Genomic DNA, 20,166 nt, shown 5'->3' with positions numbered 1-20,166 from the left:
GGTGTAGGAAATCATAAGGTGCGTTTTTAAAACGGTACTCCGGTACCGACCGGAATTTAGATTTCAAAGAAGGTGACATAGAATTCCAAAATGAAATGGCTGCAAATAGTGATGTCGTTTTACCATAATTGGTTTGAGCTTTCGGATGTAATAAAAAATTGTGGGGGTTTAAGCATGACTTGAACTTAGTGATAGACCGACGGCCGTGAGTGTTGCAGCAATAGCGTCTGTAACACCGCATTTTCAATCCGCGACATTTACATAATTTTTCTCCTAATTGATTCACAGGAAAGAAACAGCACTGTATCAACCACACTTGTTTTGTGGACGTCTGAACCGCGCCGTAAGGGATGGGAGAAAGATGGGAGTGACAGTGGAAAGAGAGAAAGAGGTGCCGTAGTGGAGGGCTGCGTAGTATTTTCGATCACGTGGGGATCTTTAAGAAAGCTGCGCCGTAGTGGAGGGCTGCGGAGTAATTTCGACCACCTGGGGATCGTTAACGTGCTCTGACATCGCAAAGCACACGGATGCATCTTCGTTTCGCCTCCACCGAAACACAGCCGCCGGCGATCGGGACCTAGTCCGAGTACTTCGGTACTTAAGGTTTTGGGGAAAGGGAGGCGCAGTATACATTGGGTGGACACCACGGAATCATGGACACCAACACTTCATTAGGCCAAGTTCGCTTGAAGATCCAATTTATTGCTACGCTAAGACGAGCTCTACTTAGCGTAGTGAACATTAAATTCAATTGTAAATTAGTTTATGGAAAGGAAAGGTGCAGTATCTGTCAAGACCTCTTGAAGGTGAAAACGTCCGTGACGCTTACTGCTCGAAAAGCTGGCGTAGTGAAGCTTTCGCTTCAAAATGTTATGGCTATCGAACCGAGTGCAGTTATTGTTATTTAAGTAGCTAGGGTCAATTAACTAGTGCGAAATGCAATTGTCAAGTAACTTGAACAGGAAAACGCCAAATGTGTACTGCAGAAGGTTATGAACCGCAGTATTCGACAGTTATGAAGTAATGAAATCGCATAGGTGGAACGATATGCAAAAGTGGCAATATGGATAGCCTGATTCTGGATATGTTGCGCAGATTAAATGTGAATCGTGTAATTGTTGCCCCAAGCAACAATGTCATAACTGATGTGGCAATGGAAAAAATTCAATTTCATTCATTATCTCGCTAATAAATAGATATTATTATTTCATTCAGTTCAGTTCAGTTCAGTCGTTCAGTCGTGTCCGACTCTTCGTGACCCTATGGACCATGTCACGCCACGCTTTCCGGACTCTCACTATCTTCCTAACATCACATAACTTCATCTGCAGTGCCTCGAGGATGCCATCTAACCATCGCGTTCGCTGCCTACCCCTTCTCCGGCGACCCTCAACCTTTCTCAACATCAAATCTTTCTCCAGCGACTCCTCTCTTCTCATCAGATGACCAAAGTAGCTGAGCTTTAACTTTAGAATTTGACCCTCCAATGAGCAGTCGGGGTTTATGGTCGACAATATCGACTGATTTGATCTTTTGGCAGTCAAAGGAACTCTCAAGAGTCTTCGCCAGCACCATAATTCAAACGCGTCAATTCTTCAGCTGTCAGCCTTTTTCACAGTCCAGCTGTCGCATCCATACATCACAACTGGAAAAACCATAGCACGAGTTATACGGATCTTGGTTGGCAGACAAATGTCTCTACTCTTTACTAGGCGGTCAAGGCTAACTATTGCTCTCTTTCCTAGAAGCAGGCGTCTCCTAATTTCATGGCTGCAGTCTCCTTCTGAGGTAATCTTGGAGCCCAAGAACAGAAAATCTGTCACAACTTCCACTTCCTGTCCATTGATGCTCCAGGACCTGATAGGGCAAGACGCCATGATCTTTGTCTTTTTAATGTACAGTTTAAGCCCAAACTTCTCACTCTCTTCTTGTACGCGCATCAAAAGTCTCTTGAGTTCGACTTCACTTTCTGCCATTAAAGTGGTATCATTCGCATATCTAAGGTTGTTGATACGTTTTCCAGCAATCTTCACTCCAGCTGAAGACTCGTCCAGACCGGCCTTCCTCATGATGCACTCTGCAAATAGGTTAAATAGGCAGGGCGACAGTATGCAGCCTTGCCTCACTCCTTTCTCGATCGGTAACCAATCAGTAAGACCATGCCCAGTTCTGACTGTGGCCTCTTGCCCGTCGTACAGGTTCCTGAGGAGACAGATGAGGTGAATTGGAACTCCCATCTCTTGGAGAGCTTGCCACAATCTGCTGTGATCTACGCAGTCAAACGCTTTCGCATAATCAATAAAGCAGAAGTAGATGGGTTTCTGGAGCTCTCTTGCGTTTTCAATGATCCAGCGAAGGTTGGCAATTTGGTCTCTAGTTCCTCTGCCCTTGCGAAACCCAGCTTGCACGTCCGGAAGCTCCCGATCCACATACTGCTGCAGCCTACCTTGGAGGATTTTCAACATCACCTTGCTAGCATGCGAAATAAGCGCGATCGTGCGGTAGTTGGAACAATCTTTGGCACTGCCTTTCTTTGGAATGGGGATGTAAACTGACCTCCTCCAATCCTGTGGCCACTGCAGGGTTGTCCAAATCTTCTGAAATAATGTATGCAGAATGTTAACAGCGTCATGGTTCAGGTTTGAAGCAACTCAGCTGGAATGCCATCAAATCCGCTAGCTTTGTTCTTAGCAAGGCTGGCTAAGGCCCATTCAACTTCACTCTCACAGGATGCCCGGCTCGAGATCAGTAATCAGAACCGTATTATGGTGGGTTTGCACATTCGGGTCCTTCTAGTACAGTTCTTCTCTGTATTCCTGCCACCTCTTCTTTATCTCTGAGGCTTCAGTGAGGTCCTTGTCTCGTTTGTCCTTTATCAGCACAGAAGCTTCCTTTGATATCTTTGATTGTGTTATACAGAGCTCTTGTGTTCCTTAATTGGCTGTTGTCCTCAACTGCTTGGCACTGTATGTTCAGGAAGGCGTTCTTATCTCTCCTTGCTATTTTCTGAAACTCCGCATTGAGAACCTTGTATCTTTCCCTTTCCCTCATAACTTTTGCCATCCTCCTTTCCTCAGCTATTTGCAAAGCCTCTTCAGATAACCAGTTTGCTTTCTTGCATTTATTTTGCTTTGGAACTACCTTAGTAGCAACTTCTTGTATTGTATAACGAACATCAGTCCACATCTCTTCGGGCTCTCTGTCTTCTAGATCAAATCCTTGAGATCGATTCCTCAATTTCACAGCATATTCTAATAAAATTTGATCCGGATCATACCTGAAAGGCCTTCTAGTTTTCTGCGTTTTTCTCAATCGAAGCCTAATTTTGGCAACAAGAAGCTGATGATCGGTGCCACAATCGGCCCCATGCCTTGTTTTTACTGCTTGTATAGCGCTTCTCCATCTCTGTCGGCAAAGAATATAATCGATCTGATTCCTGTACAGACCGTCCGGTGAAGTCCATGTGTACAGGCGCTTCTTGTGCTGTTGAAAATGAGTATTCGCTATGGTCAGGTTGTTTTCTTGACAAAACTCTACTAGCCTCTGCCCAGCTTCATTTGGCTCGCCAAGACCGAACTTGCCTATAATTCCGGATATTTCTTCACTCCCGACCTTAGCATTCCAGTCTCCTATACGTGGAGCATAGAGCACTGGGATCACTCTTCAAGTTTAAATTCTTCGGAAGAAATTATACAGCAGTTTTCAAGGCAATTTCAAGGTCGCACCAGTCCAGACAGCTTTAGAATCAACAAACGGGCTTAACACAGGAGCATTAGAGCATACATTGAGTCTATGCGCGCAACCTCCAGATCTGCTCACCCGTGAAAGTCAGCCAGGAAGCGGTAAGACACCGACGGTTGAGCCCACGCTGTCGCAACGTGCCACAGGACATCGCTTCCTCACTTTGTGCGGGCTCATCTTGCGATAAAAAGCTAAGCGCGATACACTGCTGTAAAAAGACTTCGCACTGCCCGCACGACGAAGGGGACGAAACCAAAAAACACGGCTGCAGGGAAATATTAAATCTCACCAAACGGCGACAGAGCAGCGACCAGCAAGGACGTCAAAATCTTCGCGAAAGGGACATTTTCAGACTTGCAAACTAAATTACGCTTTCACGGGCGCACCAAGGCCCGCACGACGGCAGTTCGTGAGGAGCAGCAGACAGCGATAAGAAACCGTTTCGTGCTTCGTCAGCTTCGTTATCTCCGTTGCCTTGGTTACCTCTGGCAGCGCCTCCTGACCGATGCAACATCAAGGGGCTGGGGCGATAAGAGTGTTGCAAGATTTTTTAAAAAAAGTTAAGAATGTATTTATAAAATACCTTACCTCATGCACAAACGAAGTTATCAAAATGTCTATTCTTTTTATGTTGATTGATACGTTTTAATTTGTAGTAATATAATTTCCTAATCTGAGTAGTTGGCCCCCCGACCTGTGGCTATGCTGCGGTACCGCTGAACCGCTTTTGGGCCCAGCCTTCGCCACCATTCTACTTCCGCCATGGGGCTACCGCTGCAGCGAGTGCCGTTGCGCGCGCGTCCGCGCATGCGCACGTTGGTGCCGCCATCCATCAATCGGCGGCAGCGCAAAAAGTCGCGCGTCATTTCCTGGGGCCAGTTTTCGCCGAGTGACCGCTCTTTACCAATCTCTTTCTCTATGCCGCAGAGCCCCCCTCTCCCCCCCCCCCTCTTTCTCCAGGGTCCCTACAACCACAACCAAAACACAGCGTCGATATGAGAAATTCTATAAAACATTTATTTTGATGTTATGGAGTAGCAATGCATACGAAATATTTTGCGCTTAAGAAACAAAGCAAGCTTCGCTATGGATGCAGAATTCAAAATTACTCGATGACGCGCTTTTCACAACAGTTCCTCAATTCAGGCCCGCGCTTTCCGGATTAAAAGGTGGCTTCGAACGCAACAGCACGACACCTCGGCCGCCAGTATAGCAAAAAAAAAAAAAAAAGTGCATGTTCATAACCCTGCACGTTTAAAAACGACGGCAGAGGTCCGACAGAATAAAGGTATGGGGGTGGACTTGGCGCCCCATTTTGCGCACGTCTGTATAGAGCGACCCAACTGAACGGCCTCAGCTTTGAAACGAGCGGAATATATGCGTCGCCGTACTTCGGTACGCGGTAGAAAATGTGTGCTGCAAATTTCGTTGCAGAAACTGACTCCTGGAATTTTTCAGAGGGTGCCACAAAAGCGATCGTTGCTACAACCATCCATCCGCGTTCCTCCGGCTGGCCTACCCTGTGGCCCATAAATACAGTCGGGTACGCGACCTCGTCAGTGCGTTTACTGCTGTGCGAGCTTGCAATTTCCGCCCTCGATCGTGTTGTCATTTTATTTTCTTGCCTCTTGGACGCTTCCATATGGAGTTTCAATGTGTGCAAGTTGTCGCCAAGCGCGTTGACACGTACCCCCGCCGCCTTTTAACAGCGTGTCAAGTGAAACGCCAAGTGACGTCAGCAGGGGCTCTACAAGAAGGGAGCACCTTGGAACACCTGCATGAAGGCAGCCAGAACGCCGCCTGGCTTCCGCCCAATAATTTACTTATAGCAGTGTTCATCTTCTTCTTTTTTGCACCCGCAAATACTACAATTGGCGACGAGGATGAGATAACGCAAGGTAAAACGCAGGGATGAAGCGCTGAAGATTGGAAAACCTAGCAGCAAGGCATCGTTCTGAGAAGCAGAACTGGGCGCTAACCGCATCTACGACAAAAGGCGACTGATCTTCGCAAAATGACCTACTCAACCATGGTCACGTGTACATACTGACTTTGCGGGCCCATTTCGTAATCGTATGCTACTGATTGTAGCTACACCTTCAAAATGGCCAGAAGTGTACGTCATGACATGTGCGTCCGCGGAAGCAACCATAGCACGGTTACGCGATCTGTTCGCTCGATACGGCGCGCCGGAAGCAGTTGCAAGTGATAACGGCGCGCAGTTCACATCGTCCGAGCTCAAGGCGTTTATGAAAGAGCACGCCGTCCGACAAGTCTTCACTTCTTAACACCTGAGCAGCAGCGGACTGGCTGGTGAAAGGTTTGTGCAAACTTTAAAGAATGCCCTACTCAAAGGTCCTGCAACGGAGTCTCGAAGAAACTGTCAAAATTCTTGCCATCATATTGAAACACACCGCATGTGATCACACTTGAGACACCGTCTTCTCTTTTTCTTGGTCCTCAGCTTCGCACACGTTTGGATGCACTGAAACCCGCTCTATCGCGTACTGTCCGCGCAAGTCAGTTCCAGCAGACGAGACGGCGCACTGCTGGAAATAGTGTTTCAAGTGAACGAACATGTTCTCGTTTGCAATTTCAGGAGCAAACCAAAATGGCTCAACGCAACTGTCCTTCAGCGGAGGAGAAAGAGGAGGAGGAAGATGAGGAGGAAAGGCGGGGAGGTTAGCCCGTAAAAGAAACCGGTTTGCTACCCTGCACTGGAGAAAAGGGGTGAGTGGATATAAAAGTTGTGAGAGAGGGATAGGTGAAGCTGGTACCGTACATCACAGACATGTCACATCACGTCACAGTCATATCACGTATTATAACACCAAAATCATAGTCTTTCGATTAGGCCTGTGTTTTTCATAAAGCGGAGCAGTGCCTGGGAGACCTTCACCGCAGACGATCGCCGTGGCCGGGAACCTAAAATCTTAATTTCAGTCAATGGGTGTCCATCTAGATGCTCCAGCGCACGGCATAGACGCTGCCTTCCGTCAATGTATATGGGGCACTCACAAAGGATGTGGCCTGTAGACTCATCGCACCCACAGTTTGTGCATGCAGGGCTGTTTGCCATACCCATCCAAAAAGAATACGAGTTTGTGAATGCTACACCAACCCACAGGAGGCACAGCAAAGTTTCTTTGCGTCGGGGTAGGCCAGGTGGAAGCCGGAAGGGTCCAGGGATTTTAAGCGGCAGTTCGCAAACTTGCCAGAATTCCACAACAAGAGCGTGTGTTCCCGCGCAAGTGCGCGAAGCCTTCTCGCTGCGTCTGCCCTGGAAAAGGGAATCAACACACAATCGCTGTCTTACGTGCGACCTCGTCCGCCCGGAGATTGCCCGCTATGCCGCTGTGTCCTGGAAGCCATTGGAAGATGATCCCATGTCCTCTATTATTTGCATAGTGATGAATTTGTCGTATTTCCGCAACGAGTTGTTCATGGACTCCATGGTGAAGAGCCGCTTTTATGGCTTGCAGGGTTGCTTTTGAAGCTGTGAAAATAGACCACCGCTGAGGGCTCTGCTAACTGATATGCCTAACTGCGACCCGAAGGGTGGTTAGCTCTGCAGCTGTTGAAGAAGTCTGGTGAATTGTCCTAACTTTTATTTCTGTATTAATAGCGGACGCGGCCAGTATCGTACGAGGTCAAGGTGCAGACGTCTAACAGACCCTGTACATGGAGGCGAGCCTCTGCTGCAACAACGGCGCTCTATTTTGGTTGGAGGAGTCTGGGGTCCGTTATCCAGCCCTTGCTGACCATCCGCCAGCATCACCCGCGCTTCCTGCAACTGGAACTGCACCCATAGCCAGTGTAACTAGACCTATGAGGCAGTACCCACAACGAGCTAGGGAGCCGCCTGACCAATACCAGCCATCGTGACTCTCCAAATTACTGTGGAGGAAGTGACACGTGCCGCCGCAGTTTTTTATCAGCTTTTTAAGCGAAATGCCAAGTGAAGTCAGTAGGGGCTCTAGAAAAAGGGAGCACCTGCATGAACACAGCCCGAACGCCGCCTGGCTGCCGCCTACTAAAGTACTTAGCAGCGTTCATACCGCTTCTTGCTTTTTGCAACCCGCAAACACCACACACAATTGTCCTGTGGATATCATTCCTCTGGCGTTTTCGATGCATACGCAACGTCGAACGTACTACGTCCGTACGCTCTCAAATAAAATATCAGTTTCACGATAAATATTCTACTTTAGAGGAGTTGCAAGATACTGTATAGCAGTTTTAATCATTTCTATATCCGTGACTGCAGAACGATCGTGGCGGCGAGGAAGAAACGAATCGCAATCTGAATGAAAAGCTGCAAGAGTATTAAGTACGTTAATGTTGCTGTATAAAAGGTGGCAAGTCCTGCATGAGCCGAATCAAGGGAGAATGTGAAACGAGGTAGGATGCCATACTGTCTTAGAGAATATTTTATTATCCACGTGTACCTCCACTATGGACGGTATCGCTGATAGAAGGGAGGACGTATTTTCATAATACAGTGCTGCCTTGAACATGCACAACTGAATGTTTGAAGTGTTGTCAGCAGCTATAAGTTCGAACAGTTCGCCTTTCAAGTCATCGGCCAGCGCTGCACCGGCGAAGCGATTTTCCACGGTACACCACTGTCCTGCTATAAAGCCAGCCTAGGCGGTGTTCGACGTTCTGTTACTTTTGTGTGGGCCCCGTAATGAACATTAACAACTTCAGAAATGCGGTAAATGTTTAGAATATGTATATTTTTTCTCTTAGCTCTTTCGCTCCAGGCTGTCTTCAACAAAGCAAGCGGAGGATGACAAAACAATTGAGCACTCCAGTCAAAACCAAACACCCGCGCTTCTTTAGTGATCTGTAGAATCGCCTTCACAATTTTTTAAATTATGCTAGATTTGGAAAAGGTCACTTTTGGATCGCTGGGACATCAGACCTACATGACAGCGCTGTCACGGGAATAAAGCTTATACGTGAAAAAAGAGCGAAAGCTTTTCTCATGTAACATAGCTAACCAAGGTATACTTTACAGCGCTGTGTTGATTTTTATGGTGCATAAGCCATGTAGTTGCCATGTACGAAGGACAAGGGTTAATGCATTTATTTTGTGTGTAATAACTAAAGTGTTCTTTAGGATTTAGCTTGTTTAGGAACATTGCTCCATTTAGGAAATCAAAAATGCGGGTAATTTGGACTAGTTCCTAGGATCATGCGGGGATGGAAAGGGAGCTGTTGCACAACGGCACAAAATGATTTCCTTCTCATTTCTCGAGTCTGGTGCATATGAAAGTATGATATGGTTTATTGTTGGTTCATCGCAGCACTCTTTGCATATCGGTTTGTCCTCTTTCATAAATATGAAGCTGTGTGTCTGGTGTGGTTGTGTCTTTTGCAAAGGTGACCTAAAATGTCCTCTATGATGTGTTTTTAATGACTGTATGAATTCCATTCTTCAATGACAGGTCTGACAAAGTGTAGTTTGTTGTTTATTTGAATATTTGAAACATCGTGCCATTTCACTCTCAATTTATATCTACAAGCTTCTTGATATCTTCATACAGCATATTCACCCTCTTTAGTTTAGTAGTGTGGCAAGGTAACCTCGTTATTTGTTTTATCACCTTTCAAGACAGCTGTCCCGCGTTCATAAAGTGTAGAGCTTCTGACGACAGTAACACCTTGGAAGTCACCCACAAACATCATCTCTATAAGGTATATATATATATATATATATATATATATATATATATATATATATATATATATATATATATATATATATATATATATATATATATATATATATATATATATATCCATCACTTAGTGGAACAGTATAAGCACATGTTAGAACAGGTCTTGTGGTAACAACAACCGTTGTCTGAGGTGGTCCTTTAATGGGCATTAAGTGCCACCTAACTTCAGGCACTGACAGAAATCCTGGCAATGTTATGTTATGATGCCACCCTGCATGCATATAGGTACACATTTCAGAATATGCAGTGCACCACTTGACCATTTGCAACCAATGCTTGTGCGAAAATGTTTTTTTTTCATGCATGTTAACCAGCATGATCAACAGATGGACTCTGCTCACAAGCCAAAAGTGCCGCGAGCCAAATGTCCCGAGGCCACACCACATGGCAGAAGCTGCTAACTCGATCTTACAAAGTTATATTTTTGAAATATGTTCCGGGACGTTTCAGTTCCAAATAAGAAAGGTTACTCCTGGGCCACGGAGGGACGTATGTAAAGTTTGGTTAGCACGAGGCTTACCGAGGTCTATGCCAGGTTGTCTATCATATAACAGGGCAGCCTACGACTGTATGCTAATGAGTAGATGTGGGATAACAGACATGAATTAGGAATTAGTGATTATGTTTGTAGCAGCGGGCACGTACAGGAGTAGTCAAAAGTCCCCAGGCCGCTCCGAATAGCCGGGAGTGGCTGCTGTCCGCTATCGCGGGGCTGCTATCAGATAAGCGCCCCGCCGCATACCGGTGGGCCGGTGGTGAGGGTGAGCTGAGAAGGGGTCGAGCCTTTTCATTTTTGCTCTCTTTGATGACAAAGCAGTGAAAAAAAAAAAATTGCGGACGATTACGTTTCTTTCTAATGCGAAATTTCAGCACAGCTCATCAGCTGTTTCAACTTTTCGATAGATTGAGGCAGATGCCAGCAAGACATGTAGGTACAATCACAGACTTTTTTTTTATTTTTCACACATATTACTTCAAGAAACGCTCCACTAACAGTTATTGAAGGTCGTAAATTAAGCTTTGCAATTAAGTTATCGGGAGGGTGCGGAAGGCAGCGCGTGGGCCCTTAGGAACGTTGCGCGCGAAGAGATCGCAGCGACTGTCTGATGCCGCTGACGCCTCTAGCGAATCAAGACAACGCGTCTCTGCGTTTCGGCTTAGTATGCACGCACCATGATCTGCTGATAGCGAGCTGGCGCTTCGGCAATCGGAGAACACCGTCGCCGCCACGTAGGAAGATGTGGGGGGGGGGGGAAGGGGGGGGAGGGGGGGTACACACAGCTATGAACGGCGGCAGTAGCGCGCGCAGCAATCAGGGAACACGCGCGGTCGCCGCCGCGGAGAAAGAGGTGGAGGGGTGGTGGAGGGGCGCGCGCGCTGCCCCGGCTGCGGAGCTGGCTACGAGGGGCAACGCCGACGGCGACGACAACGCGAAACGCAGGAACGGGCGCCAAAGAGCTCGCTCTAAAAGATAGTACGGCACCCGCCTTCGTGGTTCCTTCTTTGAATGCAGCTGCGCAGCAGCCCATGGTGCGGCAGACGAACGCTCGCCGGAGCGACCGTGACACTTGTGTCAATAGCTCTTCTACGTACTTTTCTCCTTTTTGGCGTATGGTACCATGCATTTAGCTTGACATCAGCTCTTTCACAGCGTGCGGGGCCGTCACTGTACCTTCTATAATCGTTTCTTTTCCTGAAAAGTTACTGCACACGAATTGGGGTACAGCACGCTTTGTTTGCTTGTGCTTCTGAATGGTTTTTGTTGACGCGTAATTGCCATTTCGCTCTATCAGTAATTAGTGTGTGGAAACTCACCAACGTAGGCGTGTGAAGCACTTGAAGATCTGAGTGTGTTGGGGAGTTAGCATGTGTTACTGATGCTTCTGCGAAGCATTTAATGGTTTTGTACGCAGCACGAACTGTCAACAAGGTGCACGTTTTTTCTGCTATGGCGAGAATGAAAAGAGCCCTTTCCCATATTGTCAGAAAATAAGCGGACAATGAATGCATCTCACGACACACGGTCACATCACAAATTCTTTCAGATTTTAGCACACACTAATCAGACATGGCAGTAATTGAATTACAGTAATTTCATTACTGTCATTCAATTTAAAAATTTTTCCGGTAATGTTTAATGTAATGAATTACTTTTCCGGTTTGGTAATTTAATAATATACCGGTATTGAGTTATGTTTTGATAGTAATTTCAAAGCAAAAGCAATATATTCCTCTCGAAATTACGTTTGCTAGAATGCGGCGCTACTCCTTTAATAAACAACAAAGTAGAGTGCGCAAAGCAGGAATGATGTGCGGCCAGCTGAAGCCAGGGTAACATATCGGCAAAAGGAGACAGAATTCACCAGAACGTTGCGTCTGAGACCTACTGTGTAGAAGTGCATCTGTTGCAGTTATACCATGGCAACCATTCTTCAAGCAGCAGGCGTCAAGGGAATGCCGAAGAGACAGATTTTGCAAGAAGGCCGGAGTTGAAAACTATATGGGAGCGCGGTGCAGTGGCACTCCCAGTTGCGTCGGCTAGGGCACAGTAGTGCCTGGTTACACTCGTCACTATGGGGCGAGGGAGGGTTTGGGTGGGCGGAGACAGGCGGAAGGGTCCCTGGCGTGAGCCTTACTGCGCGCAAGGTGCCAACGTCGATTCTTGGGACTGCGAAAGCAATAAATAACATAGCTTCTTCGGGACCTTCAAATGGCGGAGACAGCTCCGGGCCAGCAAGACGCTGGGTTCGCCGCTCATTTCACGACCGTTCGACCATGTTTCTGCTTTTGTTGTTTTTATTTTTTTTATGCGGTTGGACGTCTTTATTTTTAATGGCAATCGCTTTAGGAAAGAGGGAAGGAATAGCTCTCTGGAAGGAATTTGGCGGGAAGACGAAAGAATATGCGTGCTTCGCGTCTGCGAGAACATGTTGTTGCTTTGTTTACTAGCTTTAGTTAATTTTGACATGGATGACAATTGGAAAGTAATTTAACAGTAATTGATTTATTCAGTAGAAGGAATTGTAATGTAATTTCATTGCTTTTGAGGTGCAATAATGAGTAATGTAATTAAATTACTTTTCTCCGAATTTTAGCAAAGCAATTAGTAATGTAATTTGATTCCTTTTCAAAAGTAATTTTGCCATGTATGACATTAATACAGTGTCTAAGGGAACGAAATGGCAATTGCGCCTCAACAAACATCTTTCAGAAGCACAAGCAAACAATGCGCGCTCCACCCCGATTTGTTCGCAGTAAATTTCCAACAAATGAAACAATTAGAGAAGCCACAGTGAGACCCCGCGAGCTGTGAAAGAGAGGATGACAAGGTAAACGCATGTTACCGTCAGCCAAGAAGGCGAAAACTACGAAGAAGCGCGCATAGTACAACTAAATATTGGGGCAGCAGCACGCTTCACTCCGGCGAACGGTCCTCTGCCGAGCCACGGGCTGCAGCGCAGCGGAATACGAAGAAGGAGCCGCGAAGGCATGCGCCGCAGTATCTTTTTCACTGATTTGTCATCAAGGAGAGCGAGAACGAAGGGGCCGGGCTCCCTCTAAGCGCATACCCTCGTCACTGGCGCGCGACGGGGAGCGCATCCGATAGCAGCGCCGCAATAGCGGATAGCAACCGCTCCTTGGCGATTCGGAGAAGCCTGTTAACTTTTGACTACCCCTGTAGAATAAGGGGAATTCACAGTGGGATCTGATGAGAAAAGCCATTAACGATGGCGCATCATATCCTTACAGGTGGAGGTTAGGTGTGTCCCTAATTTTTTGTTTGTTTAAAGCTTAAGGAATTTTTGTCGTTCTTCCAGATGAGGATGATGTGAAAATGATAGTATCGAGAATGCCCGAGACCATTATTTACGGGGATGCTGATCCCAACAACGTAAAAATAAAGTAATTCATAAAAGATGGATGACTAGCAGTGCTGGCAACAGCTCTGTAGTGCAATCTGAGCTCTGTAGTGCAATCTGATCACAAATTGTCGACACTCTCAAGGTTCGTATACAGACAACATTTGTACCCAAGAAAATAGCAGGGGGGACAGCGGCCGATGTAGCTCAGTTGGAAGGGCACCGGACGCGATATTCGGAGGTCGTGGGTTCGGTTCCCACCATCGGCACGTTGTTTTTTCTTCTACTTTGTGTTTAATTATATTTCCCCTAAGCAGATTACATTACAAATTTATGTGATTACCGAGTAAAATTTAAAACAAAAAGACATAAAGAACAATCCCAAATGCTTTCCTCGGCCTCGCCGACTGTTGGCTACTTTCCTTCAAATGCTCTGTGTTACGTGAGCTGCGATGATATCACTGCGCCTAATGTTTCAGCGACCTGCAAAAAGACCGGGAGTACGACCATAGGTACAAAAAAAAAAAAAATAGAAGGGAGCATCACGGAACACCGCTGAAGCCTAGTCATAAAAATATAAACAGATATATAGATGCATTTATAGAAAGGAAAGGCAGAGAGGTGGCCGGATTGATTAAAATCTGGCCTGCTACTCTGCACTGTGGATGGGGAAGGGGAGAAGAAAGAAGGGTATGATGGGTGACGATGTGGGAGAAGGCATATGAAATATTACAGGCACAGCAGCTTGCTTTACAAGCGCGAATCAAATCCGTTGGCGCACAGAAACGGCACAGAGCCCGCGCTGCCTGGACACCCTTCCGCTTGATCTGCCCGGCTCCCAGCAACAGTTCCTCCGACAGAGGCCTCTTGTCCAAACGCTTCAAGGAAGCGGCTAGCACATTTCTTTCACGCGCAAAATATAAAGGAAGGCGTCGTGGCAAATTGGCCTATATGTGTCACGTGCGTCGTCATGTCCTAATTTAGTTTTTTTTTTCTTTTTTTTTTATCCTGAGTACCACCGCCTAAATATCACTACAAGTTACAGGATGACATGGATGGCAGGGAACAGCGAGGCCACCACAGCTGACGCAGTTGCTGATCCCTCTATATAAAGTGCGCAAACGCACCAACCACCTGATTTTCAATAGGGTTTTAGGAAGCAAGAGACCAAACCAATAACCATTTATTGTATTGATTTGTGGCGCCATCTCAACAGCGTGCGGGGAACTACGCCGCAGAGAGAGGAGTCAGTCGACGCGCATAGATGTCGCGATACACGGCGTTCTGCAGCCACCTATTTCCTGAGCAAATAAACTGGTTTCTGTGTCGGTAACATGGATTTAGCCAGAAAAAAAAAAAAAAAAGAAAACTGTATATGAGTGAGGTTTTGAAAACAATAGTGGTCTTCGAGACCGATTTTCGCTCCGTAGGCTGTTTTCACATTCCAACGGCTCGTGCCGAAACGCGCCTTCTCTAAGAATGAACCGCAAAACATAGGTTTATTAATTTATTTCAGCAATTTACTTGCTGCTTCTTTGTTACACAAACCTACTTTTGGTCACAAGCAGCGTTATAATGTTCTTCGTAGAAGGAAGGAGGGAAGATGAGTCCTCGATGGAATGAAGATTAATTCCAATAAAACACATTTTCGTAAGGAACAAAACCGCAGAAACGACGGGACAGCGGCTAGGCGACCTGTCTTGCCTCTGTCCTGTCGTTGCTGCGGCTTTGTTCCTTACGATTTCCCACTAACTAACCTACAAACACGCTCTGTTAAGAAACATATACTTTACCATGAAAATAAAATGAAATCTGGACAGAGCCAATAAGTTCCCCAATACCGATTCCTAATATCAGTCTGTGATCAGAGCCCAGTTAGTCCAGCTAGCAGACTAGAAACCAAGCTTACAATGGGTAAAGATAACACAAATATTTAGGTACCTTTCAAAGTGATTAACTACCAATTTGTCGTTGATCTTATGCTGAGAGATAAAATACATATGAGCCAATACATAGAAACTATTTGTGTGTTATACCTTCCTCGGGCACAGTATAACGTTTGTTCTTTTAAGGCAAGCAGAAAAAAAAAAACCGTCTTTAAGACGGGATATATAATGTGACCAAGTGGTTCAGAAACCATATGAGCTATGTTTCAGGTGCCAGGAGGATATCTCTCCTAGTCCAAGGTTAGTGTCTGTGAGGCTAGCGGTCAAGAATTCGATTTCGCGAGGGAAATCAACGAGAAAGGCGGTTTCAGCTGAGTCCTCTGGATGGGCCCGAAAGAGGTGAAGACCTGGAGGTCTGCTTCTCAGCTTAATTGGGAGGCCGTGATAACGTCAGTCTTACGCGCAAGAATGTGACAATTGTCAGTCCAGTGATGCTGGCATTTCGTGTTCTTCCTGAGCAACTTAGAATAGTCAAACTGTTTCTTGTTGTCGGATGTGAGGTGCTCATTCATAAAATTTCTTTTCCCAAAGTGCAAAGAGAACAATGATTGTTATTTCTTTCCTTGACATTACAGATGCTATCAGCACTTTTCTAACATACTCGCCTTTGTTTATGAAACTCCCTTTACTTTCACATTGCTGACCCTTGAGTTCTGCAAACTTTCTGTGAAGCTTTTCATTTTCACCTATCAATTTGTTGGCTTGAATGAGTTCAGCCTGCTTAACTCCCATTTACTCCAATTCTCCAGCTATGAGTTTGTTGTATCCCCGCCATGCCCTGCCCGACTACGCCGGTTACGCCGGAGAGCAGCGGAGTACAACACCCACCACTTAGCTCGCACAACACTCCTTAATTCTTCGTCCGCGATGCATGCGCGATGCGTGCGTATGCGTGATGGATGGATGGATGGATGGATGGATGGATGGATGGATGGATGGATGGATGGATGGATGGATGGATGGATGGATGGATGGATGGATGGAAGATGGATGGAATATAGGAGCGTCCCCTTTGAAACGGGGTGGTAGCAGTAGCTATCATGCTCATTTTTCTTTCTATATCTTAACTATTGTTTTAGATTGGTTAACTATACCATCATTCTGTTTATTAAATTTTTGTTTCTACATTACTAACGGACCTTATAAGGCGCGTGCCTTGCGCCATCTAGTTTACATGAACGCAACTATTGAATACCACAGAATTCAACACTGCTCAAGAAGCATTGTCGTCGCCATCAAAAGCTTTCAATTTCGAAAGACCTCGAGAGAAACACTTCTGTGGTGGACAACTTCATCAAGTTTCCCTTAAGTATCAATTATAGCTCTTCTTTTCATTACTTATTATTTTTTTGCGATTCGGCATTCGTCGGCATTTCAGGCGGCGGCACTGCGGCAAGCATAAAGAGGCATGAAATGAAAAAAAAAAAAAACATACATTCAAGTGACGTACGAATTAAATGTGCCGCAAATCCTACCAGAAAGTGATGAAAAGTTGGAGGGTTTTCGATTGAACCGGGAGGCATATCCATCGATGCAATAAAGTATTTGAAGATATGGTTGTGCAGACGAGCGGCAGGCGCATCCAGAAACGAGCTTAGTAAGGGTCAAACACAGAATCTTCGGGGTCAACAGAAGAGCGATTCAGTCCACGCAAGTCAACCTATAAAGCAACTTATCACAGAGCTCAGCAGTTTACAAGAAACTTGCCAATTGCTCGCGTAAGCCGCAAATGCTGCCAGAAAGTCAACTAAGACCTACTTGCAAAACTTTAGATAATGGAATGAACGGCCTCTAATAATAAACTACAGGGCAACAGTGCAATAGCTGGATAAGGCTGACTACACCATGACACTTCAGTTCAATCTTCTCTCTCTCTATTCCCCCCCCCCCCCCCCCCCCGCACACACACACACAGGCTTTTCGTCCATCGCTCTAGACTTCCATAAGCTTGCCATCCCATTCAGAAAAGACATATCAAGGGTTCGATCATCATACAGATCTCAAGTCAAGTATATTAGGTAATAAAGAGCCAAATCAACTCGCTTTTTGGAGGTTCGTTGGAAGATATCCTTGAAAAGAATAACGTCTGGTCCGTTGAAAGCCATACTATGATACTATGAACACATTATTGTTTCTTTCTTGAAATGTTGAAGCAGTACACAAGTGTTGCAGAAGCATCACGAATGCGGCAGTTCACTGACAATACAAAAATAGATTTTTCTGAAGCAATGCATTTTGAGTGATATATCCGTAGTTGTTTGGAGAATGAAGCCGTCTTCGTGGACGGTGAAAGTCGAATATTTCCTTTCCCGTGGCTTAGCGTAACTCGGAGATACACAAAAAAGCTAACAAGAGGAGGCAAAATAAAAAAAAAATTCAAGTGTAAAACTTTGTTGAAAAATGCACTACGGCGAAGAATGCAGGAAAGTATACTTTATGAATATTCTCCATAAGCAAGAACGGAAGTTAGAGGAAACAATCTTTGTATCTAAAGCTTTAACAGAAATTTCTACAAAAACGCACTAAATATCGGATGGGAAGCATCGCGGAGAAACAAATCGGGCAATGATCTGTAGCTCATGAAGAATGCTTAAACATACCCTACCAGTGCTCACTGGCCGGAAAAGGTAATCACGTCGCATCAGTTCCAATGTGAACGCCATAAAATGTTGTAAATATTCTGTGAAAGCAAAAAGCAGAAAGCCTGGGCCAGTGAATTATCCGCCGAACATAGTCTTTTTCTGTTGCTAGAAACACAATACAGTGCTTGCTTGATCTTGAGAAACAATGTGGGATAAGCGTTTGAACGTATACCGCTGTGCAGCCGCTATGATATCATTCCAGTAGTTCTCCCTGTACCCTAATGCACTTGATGGGGCGCCAAGGTACTTGGGCGGTACTCACGTCCATGTTACGCGAACATATTCAGTTGGTGTAGACCCCTGCAGTCCAAACCAGAAAAAAAACAACTTTCGTAAAGGTTTCTCTGGGCACATGAAACTGGGCCAAATTCCTCAATCAAGCGAACAACTTCATCCACGCATGCTAGTCTTGTCGGCGCAATAACTCGCAAAGTAAGACGCCTAGGCTAGTACTTTAACCTCGTTATATACGATACGGAAATATCAAATGACACTACTGATCAGAATGCTGGTTCATGGCGGCTGTAAGTGAAGTGCTAACGGAATTACCAATAATAGACACGCTTCTTTCACGGAGATTTAGACACGAACTTTGAAAGAAAACAGTAGACAGTCGAGCGCATGGAACAATGGTTACAGCAAAAACGTGTATTCCGTAAACAAGTCAGCCAACATTAACGTGATCTAAGATAGAGAATAGCTAATTGTCATACGCACCCCATCAAGTTATTTCCCAAGGTCAAAATGAAACATCGCCAGTTGTTCATGAGAGTTGCTGGAAAACTGTATAGACTGTATGGAAAACTGTGTGGACAATGTGCAGATTAGTTGAATGGAACGGTTCTTCACGCCGCAAGTCACTAAGTTCAATGTCAGTCGATAGTGCAAAATGTAACAATTCGCAAAGATTTTTTCAAAATTCTTATAGTTGACATTGGAGAGCGTAATGCGCCTATTGTCCTGTGCATATAGCATTTCTGCCGTTTGCATTTTTTCAGTTTTTCTTTACTACTGTTTTTGGGTACAGTGCGAAGTTTTGAAAGCGTTGCAGTAGAACTCTGATGTTCATTCTGGTGGCCAAAACCGGAAATAGAACAGAGGTCAAGACAGGCTTAAAATGACTTCTTCAGAAGAATCATCAGTCTCAGCCGTATTTTGAAAGTGGCAGTAGATTGACGACATTTTCTACCTGGGCTGAAGTTGAAACGCCACTTATTTTCGAGCAATACTCCCCAGAAAGAGGCTTCACAAGAGAGGATAATCGCGCCATATCCTGAGCATCAGTTCAGTTGCATGGTAGGAAGCCCTCCCCCCTTCCCCAGAAAAAAAAAAAACGCACAGTATTTCTCGAATTCCGACCTAAAACGATGTTAGGGATCAAAGCGATGCCGCAAACAATATTGATAGCTTTTCGGCAACTGCATGACAACGCTTATAAAGCGAAGACGGACGGGTAGTTCCTCATAGTGTGAGGCGCAGTTCTGGTGAGACCGAATACAAACACCCCTGTAGCGTTCTGCGTCACACTCGAAGGTGACGCATCACACTTGCAACAGATTTAAATTGCCATCTCCTGCACTCACTGTTCACCCAAGTTACATGCAAGTGCATTCTTTTGGATAAAAATACTGTAAAGCTAAATTTACTTCAGTAGTTCGCTGTAAAATCAATTTCGTCAGTCAGTGCCGCAATACGCTTCCAGAGCAATGCTCCTTTGGAGGTTGGAACTTGGAATGGCGCTTTCCCCAATAGACACAATAACCATGCTCTGATCAGAGAAAGACACTGGATTTGCATAAAGCTAACCACGTCGGGTAATAGCACAATATGCGTAGGTCTAGTCTAGGTGCCTGGGCTCGATAATTTCCTTTAATATGTGCATAGAAAATTGTTGCTGATGGGGCATCCGAGTGTTGAGTATGCCGACGTTTTCACTGAAGAAACTTCGCTCTGCAGAACATCGTTCGTACTTTTCCTCTGTTCAGAACGATAGATGCGGCTAAACGCGCAGAAAGCCCCACTAAAAGTAGCAATATATTCACATTCAAGAAATGCACTCAAGTAAGACGGGATGTTGGGCTAGTCGGTTCATGGTTATAACAAAACAGAACTGCGCGAAGGCAACGGGTCAAGAAGGCACGAATACACACACACAAAGCGCTTTGTGTGTGTGTATTCGTGCCTTCTTGTCCAGTTGCCTTCGCGCAGTTCTGTTTTGTTATAAGAAATG

General features: G+C 45.5%; 1 long non-coding RNA gene across 1 annotated transcript in view; it reads left to right on the top strand.

Moving 5' to 3' along the window:
• Nucleotides 1–5,888: 5,888 nt before the first annotated feature.
• Nucleotides 5,889–20,166, top strand: part of LOC146203475 (uncharacterized) — a 68,572-nt gene continuing 54,294 nt past the window's right edge. Inside the window, exons 1-2 of the long non-coding RNA XR_014702390.1 lie at nucleotides 5,889–6,061; nucleotides 6,341–6,471. This is a non-coding gene — a long non-coding RNA (uncharacterized LOC146203475). The remainder of the gene's footprint in view (nucleotides 6,062–6,340; nucleotides 6,472–20,166) is intronic.

The sequence above is a fragment of the Amblyomma maculatum genome, chromosome 1 (genome assembly GCF_055883805.1).
Source record: "Amblyomma maculatum isolate TAMU_Amacu chromosome 1, ASM5588380v1, whole genome shotgun sequence".
Lineage (NCBI taxonomy): Eukaryota > Metazoa > Arthropoda > Arachnida > Ixodida > Ixodidae > Amblyomma > Amblyomma maculatum.
The sequence above is the reverse complement of the archived record's forward strand: the minus strand, read 5'-3'. Positions and strand labels throughout refer to the sequence as shown.